The sequence below is a fragment of the Lampris incognitus genome, chromosome 9 (genome assembly GCF_029633865.1).
Source record: "Lampris incognitus isolate fLamInc1 chromosome 9, fLamInc1.hap2, whole genome shotgun sequence".
NCBI classification, from domain to species: domain Eukaryota; kingdom Metazoa; phylum Chordata; class Actinopteri; order Lampriformes; family Lampridae; genus Lampris; species Lampris incognitus.
This window is the reverse complement of record NC_079219.1, coordinates 31,903,833-31,917,643: the sequence shown is the minus strand read 5'-3', so window position 1 is coordinate 31,917,643 and position 13,811 is coordinate 31,903,833. Positions and strand designations below refer to the sequence as shown.

Sequence of the window (13,811 nt, the reverse complement as noted above, 5' to 3'; positions counted from 1 at the left end):
GAGGAAACCGGAGCACCCGGAGGAAACCCACAGAGACACGGGGAGAACATGCAAACTCCACACAGAGGACGACCCGGGATGACCAACAAGGTTGGACTAGCCTGGGGCTCGAACCCAGGACCTTCTTGCTGTGAGGCGACTGCGCTAACCACTGTGCCACGACTCCGCCCCTTAAGTAATATATGATATACTGCAATGTATGAATGCTTTAAACTTATCAACATGCAATATGTTAGTCGTTATTTATTATCATATATGGTAGTGTGTTTAAAATACAAAATTATGCATTTGATTGGAAGTCTTTAAAAAAAAGACATTTGTCAATGTGACACAAGTTTAGGCTCTGCTATTTTAGTGCATAGACCGCTACACTAGATTATCTTCTTTTGAATCACTTCGTGGTTTATTTTGCAAAAAGTATACTCTGCACTCAATTGGTCAGGTCTGATGAAATGTAGATATATGGCCTTGCTGATCCCATAAAGCTCCACTTTGACAGTTACCCGCTATGCTACGTGGCCCCCTCAGGCCAGGGCATCCAGTGCATTCCTGTCTCCAAAACAATATACACACTGTACTGGCAGAAATGTTTTAGCACTACACCGAGGGACTGTGTATGCTAATGTTACTTGAACAGTGGCCTTTTGTCAAAGCTGCATAGTTATTGCTGTGGAACAAAGAGGCCAGTGTCACTAAAATAACTCCTATAAGTATGGATTTTCGACTCAATGCATGGTGACACTTATCTGATTTGGGGACCCGAGCAGCGACAAGGCGGGTGTTGCCGGGTCCAGAGCTTTTCAGCATGTTGGTGCAATATGCTGTGTGTAGGAGCAGTGAGATTAGTTTTGACATCCCATTATCATGCTGGTAGAAAACTAAAAACCAAAAACTTTTGCTTGTAGGAGCCAGGTCCCTGATGGCCCATCTCAGTTCCACTTTCAAAATTGTATTTTTGGTCTATATTGAGAACTCTGTGTGTGTGTGTGTGTGTGTGTGTGTGGGGGGGGGGGGTCAAGCAGGTTGATGACTACTGATGAAGAGGAGTACTACCGGATGTCATACAAAGGCCACTATAAATGAAAGCCAGCTATAGGACCCATTTCAGACCATCTAACTCATCTTATTGGAAGTATGATCTGTCAATCTGCCGCTGGTTCATTTTAGCATCCAACGAGTTATCAGAGAGGAAGTCATTCTCCATGTTACGATGACTGTTATACACCTGGAATCAGAAGTGGAATGTGATGATTTTGGGCACTGGCCAACCAGGCTAGTGAAGCAGAATTTTTATTAGCCCAGACATAATTTTACAAGCCCAAAATGGGTTTTTCAATTTTAACCAGATAAATTTGATGTCAAAATTAGGATGTAAAAATCTCAAAGTAGTTACTTGTAGTATATCCTATTTTATTAATTTTCACATGTGAAAATGTATATTAATCATATCTAACAAGTACTGCTCCTACTCAGCCACCCATCCCACCATAGTACATATTAAGTAAGTAGGCTTCTTACTAAAGTGTGTCTAATTCTTCTGCAACAGACTGTCACCATGACATACTAAAAGTCATTGTGAACAAGACAGGGAATGGACTGCATTTAGTATATGCCACTTTTCTATTCAACTGAACACTTAAAACGCTTTACAATGTATGCCTCACAAATCACCCATTCACACTACACGATCACACAAACTGTTGGTGGAGGCTGCCATGTAAGGTGCCAACCTGCTCATCAGCTTGAACCAGTAACCTTATTATGATTGCTGAGCATCCACGCTACTGCAGGAGTGGCAGGGCTTCCTTTGGTTTCACAACTGTCACCCTAACCTATTTAATGGTTCTGTGATATAATTTATAAAACTGTACAGACGTTCTGTTAATCCCAGTTTGCCTTTGGGGTTGCATCACAGAGTACTGATTGGCTAACGAGCCAAGCCCTTTGATTCGATTGGCTGACTAAACTCAAGCCTAGGCTGAGGAAAGCCCTGGGGAAAGTCTAGACCACACATGCCATCCTGTTTGACATCAATCCACATACACACACACACACACACACACACACACACACACACACACACACACACACACACACACACACACACACCACATAGAGAAACATATATAGGTTTCACACCGCATGCAGAATTGTGCTTTGTTGTCTATTTGAAATTAGCTGTTCTGTAGCTGTTCTGCATGAAGTGTGAAACCCAATATGTCCATCATCTGTTCTGCACGTATTTTAATGTTCACTCGTCAAGTGAGCTGGTGCTCTCTATTTTGTACTTGCTCATCGTGCGAGCAGGCAAGCTAAATTTCCACCCTTGCTTGTTCCTAAAGACATCAAAGTACAATAAATAGGAAGAATGAATGTGGCTAATCTTTTTCAGATTCAAAAGGTTCATTTGTTCAAAATTTTATGGTAATCTAATCAGAACATCACCCCGAAGTACATTACTCCTTGTCAAGATAGATCAAATCAAAAGAAGCTATTATGAAAGAGATGGATTCATTTTTTATTTATTTTTTGACACAAGGAAGATAGGTCCTTTTAGGGTTCAGAGAATGCTACTCATCCCATCAGCCTTAATTTACATTACAAAATCATTCTTACAGTTTTACCGTCAACTGACAGTACACATTTATTAGACTAACATGGAAATGAAAGTCTACACATATCTGTGACTGGACTTCACGAAAGGCAAACACAAATGCTGAGGATTGGTCCATGCACACAATATGCGTTGGTACAGATGAGTGTCTGTCCCCCTAGCAAGTCTGACTAGTCAACTCTCAGCAGGTCAATGTGTAAAAGTGACTTCTGTGTTTCTACTGCAAGAAGTAAAAGCTGATTGATTTACTCTGTTATAATGTAGAGTAGCTCTGTTCCTCTCATATTCTTCTCATCTATCATTTTCATCATTCATCATCTATTAACTATCTACTGGGTTTCTCTTGATACGGCACTCAGCCACTAGAGCAAGAGGTCAACTTTAAATTTTGTTTTAATGATCCTTTAATATCCTCTGCTAAAAAGGATATCTGCTGCTATGCAGTCCCTGCTGTCACTGACTGAATTTTAAAATTGCTTGCAAGACACTTAATTTATATCTAACACTAACTGTAAGACACTCTAAAGACATCAGTCACATGACTGAAATGTAATAGTAATCAAATGGTTAAGAATTCTTAACCATTTGATTAACTGGACAACACATTTTTTCAAACGTTTTGCTTCCTGTAAAAAAAAAAGATTAGAGATTATGATAGACAATGCCAAGCTGAACACAAAAATAATTTCAGATTTGCTGTATCACGTAGGAATCTGGAAAAACATTAAAATAAATCACATAATGATGTTGACACATTTTGTTAGCTCAACTTAGCTGAAAATATTTTGCAGCTGATTTTCGTTTGTACTCAGTATCTGGTGCCTCTTGTGTCAGTGTCCAACAATAGTCGGCCAGCATTGCTGGATTCCAGTTGCTCTGATACCTCTTTTCCATGGTCGCAATGTCCTGGTGAAACCTTTCACCATGTTCATCTATTATTATTATCTATTAAATGTGTTCATATGTTATGACTGCACCAAGATCAGCAGAGAAGAAGTCCAAGTGTGAATGCAAAAAGCAGCTCAATGTAGTTTGGTGCTCTGTAGTCAGCAAGAAAATTCTCAAAAACATCCTTAAATGCCTTCCACGCTGTTTTCTCTGGCCCACTAGCAGATCTTCTAACTCCCTGTCACTGATGACCTGTCTGATTTGTGGCCCAACAAAAAATGCCTTCCTTAATCTTGGCATCAGTTATTCTTGGAAACAGCCGTCTCAAATAGTGAAATCCATCACCTTCTTTGTTCATTGCTATCACAAAATGTTTCATCAATCCGAGTTTTATATGAAGAGGAGGCAGAAATATCTTTGTTGGGTTGACAAGTGGTTTATGCACCACACTTTTCTGCCCTGGAAGGAAATGCTTACGGAGCGGCCAGTTCTTTTTAATGTAATGTGACTCTAGCATGGCTATCCCATTCACAAAGGAAACAACAGTACTTTGTATATCTGAGCTGCATTCCTAGTAGCAGTGCCAATACTTTTAGATCACCACAGATGCTGCAGTCGTAATTGTTGTACTGTATGTGTTTCAACTACAGTTCCATGTTATTGTAGGTTTCTTTCATGTGTACTGCATAGCCAGTGGGTGCTGAAGGGTGGACATTGCCATTGTGTAACAGGACAGCTTTTAGGCTTGACTTTGACTAATCTATAAAAAGACGCCATTGTTGTGGGTCATGCACACAACCCAAAGCTATGAACAATCCATCAACGTCAGTGTAGAAACAGAGTTTGCAGGTATAAAAAGCTAAAGCAGAGGTCTGCTTTAGCTTTTGACAAATCTAAGTCCCTGACCAGGTCATTTAATTCTGGCTATGTTATCAGATGAAAATAACCAGGCATGAAGGATTCAACATCTGGATCAGTGTCGTTTTCCACATCTGATTAATGCATTGTAGCATCTTCATCTGCCTCATCTAGGCTCCGTATCTCTGATGGCTTCGGTAGTGACAAACTGTCATCATGTGGCACTGGTCTCATGGCTGAAGGCGGATTGGGGTATTCAGTAGAGTTCTTATTTTCAGTAGAGAAGCCAGATACATTGGTCAGACAGAAGTAAGTCCGTCACATGATCCTTCTGTTCTTGCCATATCATTGGGACTGCAAATGGCATTGACTTCCAAGTACCTCTGAGCCAAGCTCTCAGGTTGACTGCTGCACAGCAAATGTGAGGAGCCCAGGGTTTCTCTTGGTCAGCAATTTTACATCCGAAGTAGAGCTCATAGGCTTTTTTAATAAGTGCAGTCATGGTGCGTCTTTGGGCCTTCAGCGTATACTTGCCACAGATGTAACAGGATGTATCGCAGCTGTTGCAACACTGACGAGACATTTCTGCTGTATTAACTCTTCCTGAAGTCAACAAATCCTATTGTTAAGTATACTCACTATGCTATTTCCTTGAAGAACATATGGATCAACATGCGTCCACACAGCATATGTAAATGTGAGCAGCTTTTATAGCCTGTCTGCCAGCATCTAACCTGACTAAGCATGTCCACGCATCCCCAAGACAACATTTGCATGGCACCTGCACTGAGTGCATGCCCAGGCATGCTTGGACTGACCAAAACAGCTTGCTTTGTAGGCAAAATACTCGTAGACTTAAAATATGACAGGAAATCAAAAATATAGCTTATATCTACAAAATGGCATGTGATAGGAAAATGTTAAGTTGATTTTCGTTATCAGCAGCCCAAAATCCATAAATTACACCCAAAAGTATTCAGGAAGCAAAATCTTCATTGTCCAGTGGAATTAGTCAATTTGGTTGTCATATACAACTAACAGAGATGACTGCTTTAAGACTACAGGGGAAGCACTGCTTCATCTAAAATATTTAATAAATGTTTAACAATGCGTTTATATTACTCATCACTTATGGTGCAATTTAATATTTTAGTAAATAAAAAGTGTAAAACATTTGTACTATCTCACTGCACTATCGTGCTTTTAGTAGACAGCATAGTCTCCATGAATTTGTTCATGGAAGCATAGCCCATAGTATTGAAGCCAAGGCATCATGGGATCCTATGACAGATCCAGGTAATCGGTGGCGCTAAGATCAGCATTTAAAGGACAACAGGCATTTAAAACATAATTTTGGGTTCCCACCTGGATAGCGGGATTCAACAGGCATCAATAAGAGTATCACGAATGCTTTTGCATGTGGAAATACTATCTCAACATTTATTAGCCACTAGGATAAATGTCTTTTTGTTCCGCCCCAAAGCCCAACTGCTCCGTGATGATTGGCGTATCTCTCAAAGGGGCGGGATCTGCAGGACTTCCATTCATCATGTCAAATTACCAGACTGCATTCCTTCAGAAAATGAGGTAGATGGGTAAATCGAATAAACTTCTTAATTCGTTTATGCAGTTTTCCAAGACAGTAAAGAAAATAGACTAAACCTTGGGTAAACAAAATGAATAACTGTGATTTAGACCTGTCTCACAGGCAGTTGAGCGTGTTGTGTTTTTTTTCCCCCTCCAATTGACAAGGCTACCTCTATAACCTACTACATAGATATCTAGCTATAGCTGATTCAACAGGACAAATTTCCCAGAATTGTGGTCATATGCTAGTATAAGAAAGTTTCTTCACAGTATTCCAGACTTATTTGAATAACTAACATTTTAAAGTCCCCTTTCACCATCATAATTTAATTCAAAGTGTTCAATATCAGGTCTAATTGGGGTTTATGCTGTCTGACTTGCTGCCAAGGTGAAGGGCAGAATTTATGCACAACTAGATTCAAGATAGATTTAAAAATGGCGTGCAAACAGATTTGAATACTCTTTTCTTTTTCTTTTTTGCCACTAGATAACTCATAACATTGCTTCCCCTGTGACAGAAAGCACCGGCCACCAATGGTTAACGATCAGTCTTTAGAATCTGATTTATTTGATTGTATATGGCCGCACGGTGGTGCAGTGGTTAGCATGGTCGCCTCACAGCAAGAAGGTACTGGGTTCGAGCCCTGGGGTAGTCCAACCTTGGGGGGGTTGTCGCAAGTCATCCTCCATGTGGAGTTTGCATGTGTCTGTGTGAGTTTCTCCCAGGTGCTCCGGTTTCCTCCCACAGTCCAAAGACATGTAGGTCAGGTGAATCAGCCATACTAAATTGCCCCCAGGTATGAATGTGTGGGTGTGGCTGGGTGGGTGTGTGTGTGGGCCGGGGTCCTCCCTATGTTCCCCGGGTCCTATAGTCCCCGGGTCCTATGTTCCCCACTTTGTATGAGACCGGGGAATATCGGACCTTTTTGTATACAGAGGGCCCTATATTCCCCACTTTTCCCCAAAAGGGTCCTATGTTCCCCGTTTTGTATGTGCAGGGGAACATAGGACCTTTCTTTATAAAAAGGGTCCTATGTTCCCCTAGGGCACCCGGGGAACATAGGACCCTTTTTATAAAGAAAGGTCCTATGTTCCCCGGTCAGCAGGTTTGACGCTGTTTGGTGCAAAAAGTGCATTTTCAATAATGCATTATTTAGGGCAGATTATTAAGAAGACAATGAATCATACGATTTCTATTTTTATATCACAAAAACGAATTCACAAAGTCCAGGTTGGCTAAAGTATGTGGAAACTTTAGACACTACACCAATTTCAATTTATTAGGCTATAGCTTACATTTGGGCGCATAACCCACCGCGGTAGTTCTCTGATATTTATGCGCGAAATGTGTCACTTACCGAGGAAAATGCGCCTCGCCGAGTAGGTGAGCTGGCTCGTCTGTGTCTGAATGTAATATAGTAAGCCTATGTTCCTTGAGCAACTGTACCCGGGCATAGCTCAGTCGGTAGAGCTCTCGCCTATGGATCGCAAGGTCGTGAGTTCGATCCCGGGTGCCGCCAACTCAGCGTATGAGTAGCACATTGTGCGAGAAGTGCTGGGAGCTGAGGATAGGTGTTGTGTTCCGTCCTCAGCAGTCCATCTCCCAGAGGTCTAGTGCATTGTACCAGGGATAGACTCCTGCAAAAGCTGGCTGATACCGACAAGAGGCCAATTCCGACCCACTTCTTCTATGTTCCCTAGAAAGCCGTCGTTCCCATTATAACCACACCAGCTTATTGGGAAAAGCATCTGACAGATATTAGATAGAAACCATCTGCTCAGTAAGGCCCTTTAAGCATCATAATTGTAATGATAATAATAATAACATAATAATAACAATAATTGTCATGTACCGGTTCTGCATGTAAGGGCACCCGTATGTATGTGACGTCACCTGTTGACGTGGGAGAAGCGCGAGGAATATTGTTCGGGCAGTCTTGCAATACGATGGAATAAAGCAAGCCACGTTAGGCATTGTGTAATAACGGTGTGCCTGATCATTTATAATCAATGACACCTAAATAAGCATATAGGTGGGAATAACGGATCAGAACAATAATAATGATAATAATAATAGCGTAATAATAATGATGATGATGATGATAATGATAATAATAAGGATAATAATAACAATATAGCCTTATATTAGAAATGCTAAAAATCGGGTAATTGAAATATTTATAATTATAAAGTAGGCTAATAAGGCATGGTAATAACAATAAAATAATAACAATATCTGCCTGGTCTCTTAAGATTCTAAGATGCTGTATGCTACAGAAATAACGGGACATGGGCCTAGGCTAATGAATACGCCTTTTTGACAAAATATGAATGAAAGGCTAATCAACAACGCTAAAGCTGAATCACAAAACACATATTGCTCGAAAAATAATTTATAAATAGCCAAAGGCACACATGATTTCGAGTTTGGAAATATTTAAGACTTGTCGTGGATGTGTGGTCATCTGCACGCAAGTTTCCTGGCGTTCTAAACCACATGATCAAAATTCACCAATGTCTAAACCGCCCGCCAACTTGCAACAATTTGCAACAATCGGTTGTTATCGGTGATAACTCGTGGACTCACTGTCATGCGCTTACTAGCCTACAAGAAGACAAACAATGGCGATAGTTATGGATGGTGATCGAGGGGGCAAAGTGTTGGTACATGAGAACTTCAGATATCAGAAGCACCGCACCAATCAAGACACCATTAGATGGAGGTGCTGGAGGTGGAACTGTAGAGTGCCACTGATCACAAATAGATTTGAAGTGGAGGACGTGGATGCTAACATTATTGTGCACGATGTTGGGGAACACGTGCATCCCCCTGACGGAGAAATGGTGCACCGTGCAGAATTCCGACAGGGGGTGATTGCAGAAGTTGCGAGGGAGCCAACAGTCCCAATAAGAAGGATCTATAATGCGCAAAGGGTCCTGCAGCGTCGGCAATGTCAAATCCAGGGTTTTAGCCCCTCTTTGTTGAGTAGCCTAATGGACTAGGACTACTCATTTTGATTTTTTGAAGAAGAAAAAAGCCTTAACGTTAGGCTAGTTAGGCCTTGGAGATTTTTGTTTTAGACCATGCCTTTTCTGGGGGGCTTCTGCCATAGACCAACCCTTTTTCAGCCAAGCTTTTACTAGAAGCATTTTGTTATTAATAGCCTATTATCAGCATTACTATTGATAGTATTGTGCCTGTAATTGTTATTTGTTATTAGGCCTCTTTTATAATTAGGCTATTATTATTATTATCATTATTAGGCTGTTATTATTATTATTATTATGTATTATTTCTTATTATTATTATTGGTATTATTACTATTACTATTATTATTATTATTATTATTATTAAAGAAGAACATCAAAGGATGTAAGGTAGCACTCATCAAATGAAAAAAAAAGACACAATTCTCTATTTTACCATTTCATTGTTTGGCATCAGTCATTAACTTGGCCGGGTGGTCTTCTTCAGAAACCTTAATGACTGATGCCAGACGATAAAATGGTGAAATAGAGGACTGCCTCTGTTATTTTCTTACCATTTGGTGAGTGTTACCTTACATCCTTTGATGTTCGTCTTTGATTCATGTTTTTGGTTTAGCACCTCCACAAGCCTTTAGTTTTTTGAGAAGCACATATTATTATTATTGGGCAATTAGCCTATTGTGTAAGGTAGGCGGCCCCCGTTGATGGATACTTTGTGCTGGTCCTAAATTTCAAGTCCTGGTCTAAGTTCTCTGCCTAAAAAGTTCATCATTAAAGTCTTTTTGAAAGAAAGTCTGCCAAGTGATTTAATATGGAAAACGAACTGCAAAGTAACAAGAAAGTGGCTGAAGTGTCCAGTGCTGTGCAAATTGAACTTTGAGCGAAGGTGGAAATGGCTAGGTTATACTGGTAGGCGGGCCTACTGCAAGACAAACTTGCGTTGGTTGCCGACTGTCCATGCTGAGCCGGAGAGCCAACTAACTAGGCCTACTGCAGTAAATATTGGTAAGAAATAACAATAAAGCAAATTACAGCCTCCTCTATAGGCCGAATTTGGATACACACTCAAGGTGGCCTGCGATATACAACAGCCAACAATGGTAATACGGCCTAATTTAATCAGCGGAGGAATAGATTATCGTAGCCTACATCTCAGCCTTGACCCCAGTTTTTATTATTTTGGACCCGTTAAGGAAATTAATTTGCAAAAAGGGTTCTAAGTTCCCCGGTTTGTTCCTCGATTGGCAATAGCGGGGAATATAGGACCCTTTATTTGGAAAAAGGTCCTATGTTCCCCTGGAAACAGCGGGGAATATAGGACCCTTTTTCCAAAAGAGGGTCCTATGTTCCCCGGTGTCTATTGCAACGGGGATTATAGGACCTTTTTAGGGGAAAACGGGGAATATGGGACCCTTTTTTTTCGAAAGGGTCCTATGTTCCCCGATCGGGGAACATAGGACCCGGGGAATATAGGACCCGGGGACTATAGGCACGGCCCCTGTTGGCCCTGTGTGATGGCCTGGCAGCCTGTCCAGGGTGTCTCCCCGCCTGCTGCCCGGTGACTGCTGGGATAGGCTCCAGCAACCCCGCGACCCTGAAAGCAGGATCAGTGGTTTGGATAATGGATGGATGGATGATTTATTTGAAAAAAATCAAGGAATAAAAACAGTTGCAATTAATATAATACTACAAGCACAGGGTGCTAGATGGTACAAAAATGACAGGACAAACTATTGGGTGAGGAGTGGACATTGGTTGGTTGTTCGGATTTTTAAAAAAAATCAGGTGCTAAATATTTAGTGAAGGATGTATCCTTGGCCTCATTAGATAATATATTCAAACAGATATTTCACTTGATTTGTTTCTATGCTATGTTGGATGATATATCCATCTGCTTATCCATCAACTACTCCCGATTTTTCTTTTATCCCTGACTTTCACTGACTAAAAAGCGGAATTTCGATGATGAACGGAAAAACAGGCCACCTCCGTGCTAAGCAGACAAAAACCAGCCAGTATTTTAAACCCATCAATTTATTTACTATTCACAGACGTTTTCAGTACAAAACTTTTCACTGCTTAAACATAGTGCACAATTATGATCACATACGACGAGGCCTATACACCCTTATAAACACACCGACCCTGAAGCAACAAACTTTGAGCAAGCATCAAGTCCATCATTCAGTCTTTTTATTTCTTTAAATTTGGTTTTCACAAACTGTCTTATGCTGGGATCAGACCACGAATTCAGCCCCATTTAGACACAATTTTGTCATCGCCCACAAATTTCCAGCGTCAGGTCCGATTATGAACATCTTACATTTCAAATACTTACTTGTGAAATTATATATATATAAATTCCAGTTGGTCAAGTAAATTCTCAGTTAGAATTTACTTGACTAACTGGATTATTTTGCTCCTTATTTGTTGAGCACTATCCCTACCATTGAGTATTTCTTTTGACAAAGTTATTATATATATATATAATATTGAAATAATACTCGGATGTTTATTATTATTATTATCATAAGGTAAAATATACCAAATAATGATAATAAAATAAAGCGAAGTACAGAGTCAGAAAAAAAAACTAAATCCATCATATTTCCTCCTCTTTTTTTTTTTGCCATCCACAAAGAGGCTGTTAAATCAGGGCTGAGGAAAGGGTAAGATGAAAGGCCCAGGTATGGTGATGCCTGTTTTTGTTTTTTTTTAATTTGTGCATTCCTGTTGTAACAAACAAACAAACAAACAAAAATAAATATCATGGTCCTTAAACTGAGGGGACATAATAGGGGTGATGTGGGTACAGGCGATGTGAAAAAAGCAAAACTTATAAACAATCCTAAGGGCCAATTATCCAATGAGCTGAGTCATTTTTATTTGTATTGCCCAATATCACAAATTAAAAATTTGCCTCAGGGGGCTTTACAGCAATAACACATCCTGTCGTTACAGCCTCACATCAGATAAGGAACAAATCTCTTAAAAAAACCTTTGACAGGGAAAAAAAATAGGAAGAAACCTCAGGGAGAGCAACAGGCTGATGCCTCCTGCTATGCAGGGGGGTAAGGGCCCGGTGAGAGCATGCTGTCTTCATTTGCTGGATGTCTAACATTCTTTTTAAATAGTGTATTTATGCATGTGTTGAAAACCACAGATAACAAGGGTGTCTTGGGATTGTCCATCCCTGGATTAGCCCCAGCGCTGTTGGGCCACCTGATTAGAAAGCAGGTGTGTCAGGATCCACTGAATAAACCCCCAACCATGTCAGACTAATTTTTTTTCCAGACACTGGCTCTCATGTGTTCTCAGGTTTTTATGATGTAGCCAAGACCTTCTTGTAGTCTAAAGAAGATGAAATTATTACCCGTCATGTCTCCTTGAATAATTTATTATCACAATGCAAAGTATCTTTATCACAATGGTCAAGGTCAAAAGAAGGTCAAGGGCGTCTGGGTGGCGTAGCGGTCTATTCCGTTGCCTACCAACATGGGGATCACCAGATCAAATCCCCGTGTTACCGCTGGCTTGTTCGGGCATCCTACAGACACAACTGGCCGTGTCTGCGGGTAGGAAGCCGGATGTGGGTATGTGTCCTGGTCGCTGCATTAGCGCCTCCTCTGGTCAGTTGGGGCACCTGTTCAGGGAGGAGGGGAACTGGGGGGAAGAGCGTGATCCTCCCACGCGCTACGTCCCCCTGGTGAAACTCTTCACTGTCAGGTGAAAAGAAGCGGCTGGCGACTCCACATGTATCGGAGGAGGCATGTGGAAGTCTACAGCCCTCCCCGGATCAGCAGAGGGGGTGGAGCAGCGACTGGGACGGCTCGGAAGAGTGGGGTAATCGGCCAGATAAAATTAAGGAGAAAAACGGGGGGGAAAAATCACCAAAACAAAAAAAGAAAAAAGGTCAAGGTCAAAGAGAAATTGATGGGCGATCAAGGATGCTGCAGCATACATACACCCCCATGCCCCCGCCACTAGTTCATACATACATATATACACACACAATCATCCATCCACCTTACAACATAGCACATTACATGCCATTACATCCACACTACACATCTGCATGATAATTCCTAATGGATGGAATGGGGGAACAATAAAAATCATAAGAGCATCGTAGACATTGAAGATAATAAGAAAAACAGTAATAGCTAATATGGTAAATTATTACTTAATATAGCCTGTCATAATATCCAATCTCTGTTACTTATTGTTCAGTAAACAACAACTGAGGGCCAAGATAGCCTGTCGAATTTATGAGGGATAATTGATGTAATCTATCATCCGGGAGTCAAAGATTAGAGCCCAGAAACACAACCATAACCATCCCAATTGTCTGCTGCACAGGCATGTTAAGTGGTTAGGTGAGTACGTCAATGAGATAAGGTTTCCGTATGATCAGAAACACTCAGAAACTCGATCTCAATCTCTGTCTTCCAGTAAGGCAAGGGAAAGGGATGAGGGGCCGCAGCAGAGCGAGGGGTCACCAGCAAACACAGAGGGAAGAGGAATGCAGAAAGTGGGCCCTCGCTCTCCTCATCGCTTTTCCTTTCCCGCTGTATGGAGAGGATGTTTGGCCTGCGAACGCGCATCTGGGACATCAACAAGGAGTGTGGTGGGACTCAGGCATGGGAAGCATTCCTCTGAAAAAAAGACCTGCATCTATGCGGCCGCTGACCAAACCACCCACCCGAGGTTGAAAGTCCCTCTGCTGCTGCATTCATTGTAGATCTCTGCCACCCACGAGCCTCAGGGGAAAAAAGCCCCTCTCTGTCTCTGTCCCCTTGTTCGGCATTTGAGGCTTTAGTCCTCCAGAGATTTTTCAGTAGGAGATAAACGGCTGCAGCGAACTCGGGAGGGCTCC

The 13,811-nt window shown here is 41.3% G+C and overlaps 1 protein-coding gene across 1 annotated transcript in view; it reads right to left on the bottom strand.

Annotated features, from left to right (window-relative positions):
• mbpb (myelin basic protein b) overlaps positions 1 to 13,811 on the bottom strand; it is an 80,505-nt gene that overhangs the window by 949 nt on the left and 65,745 nt on the right. The window lies entirely within an intron of this gene.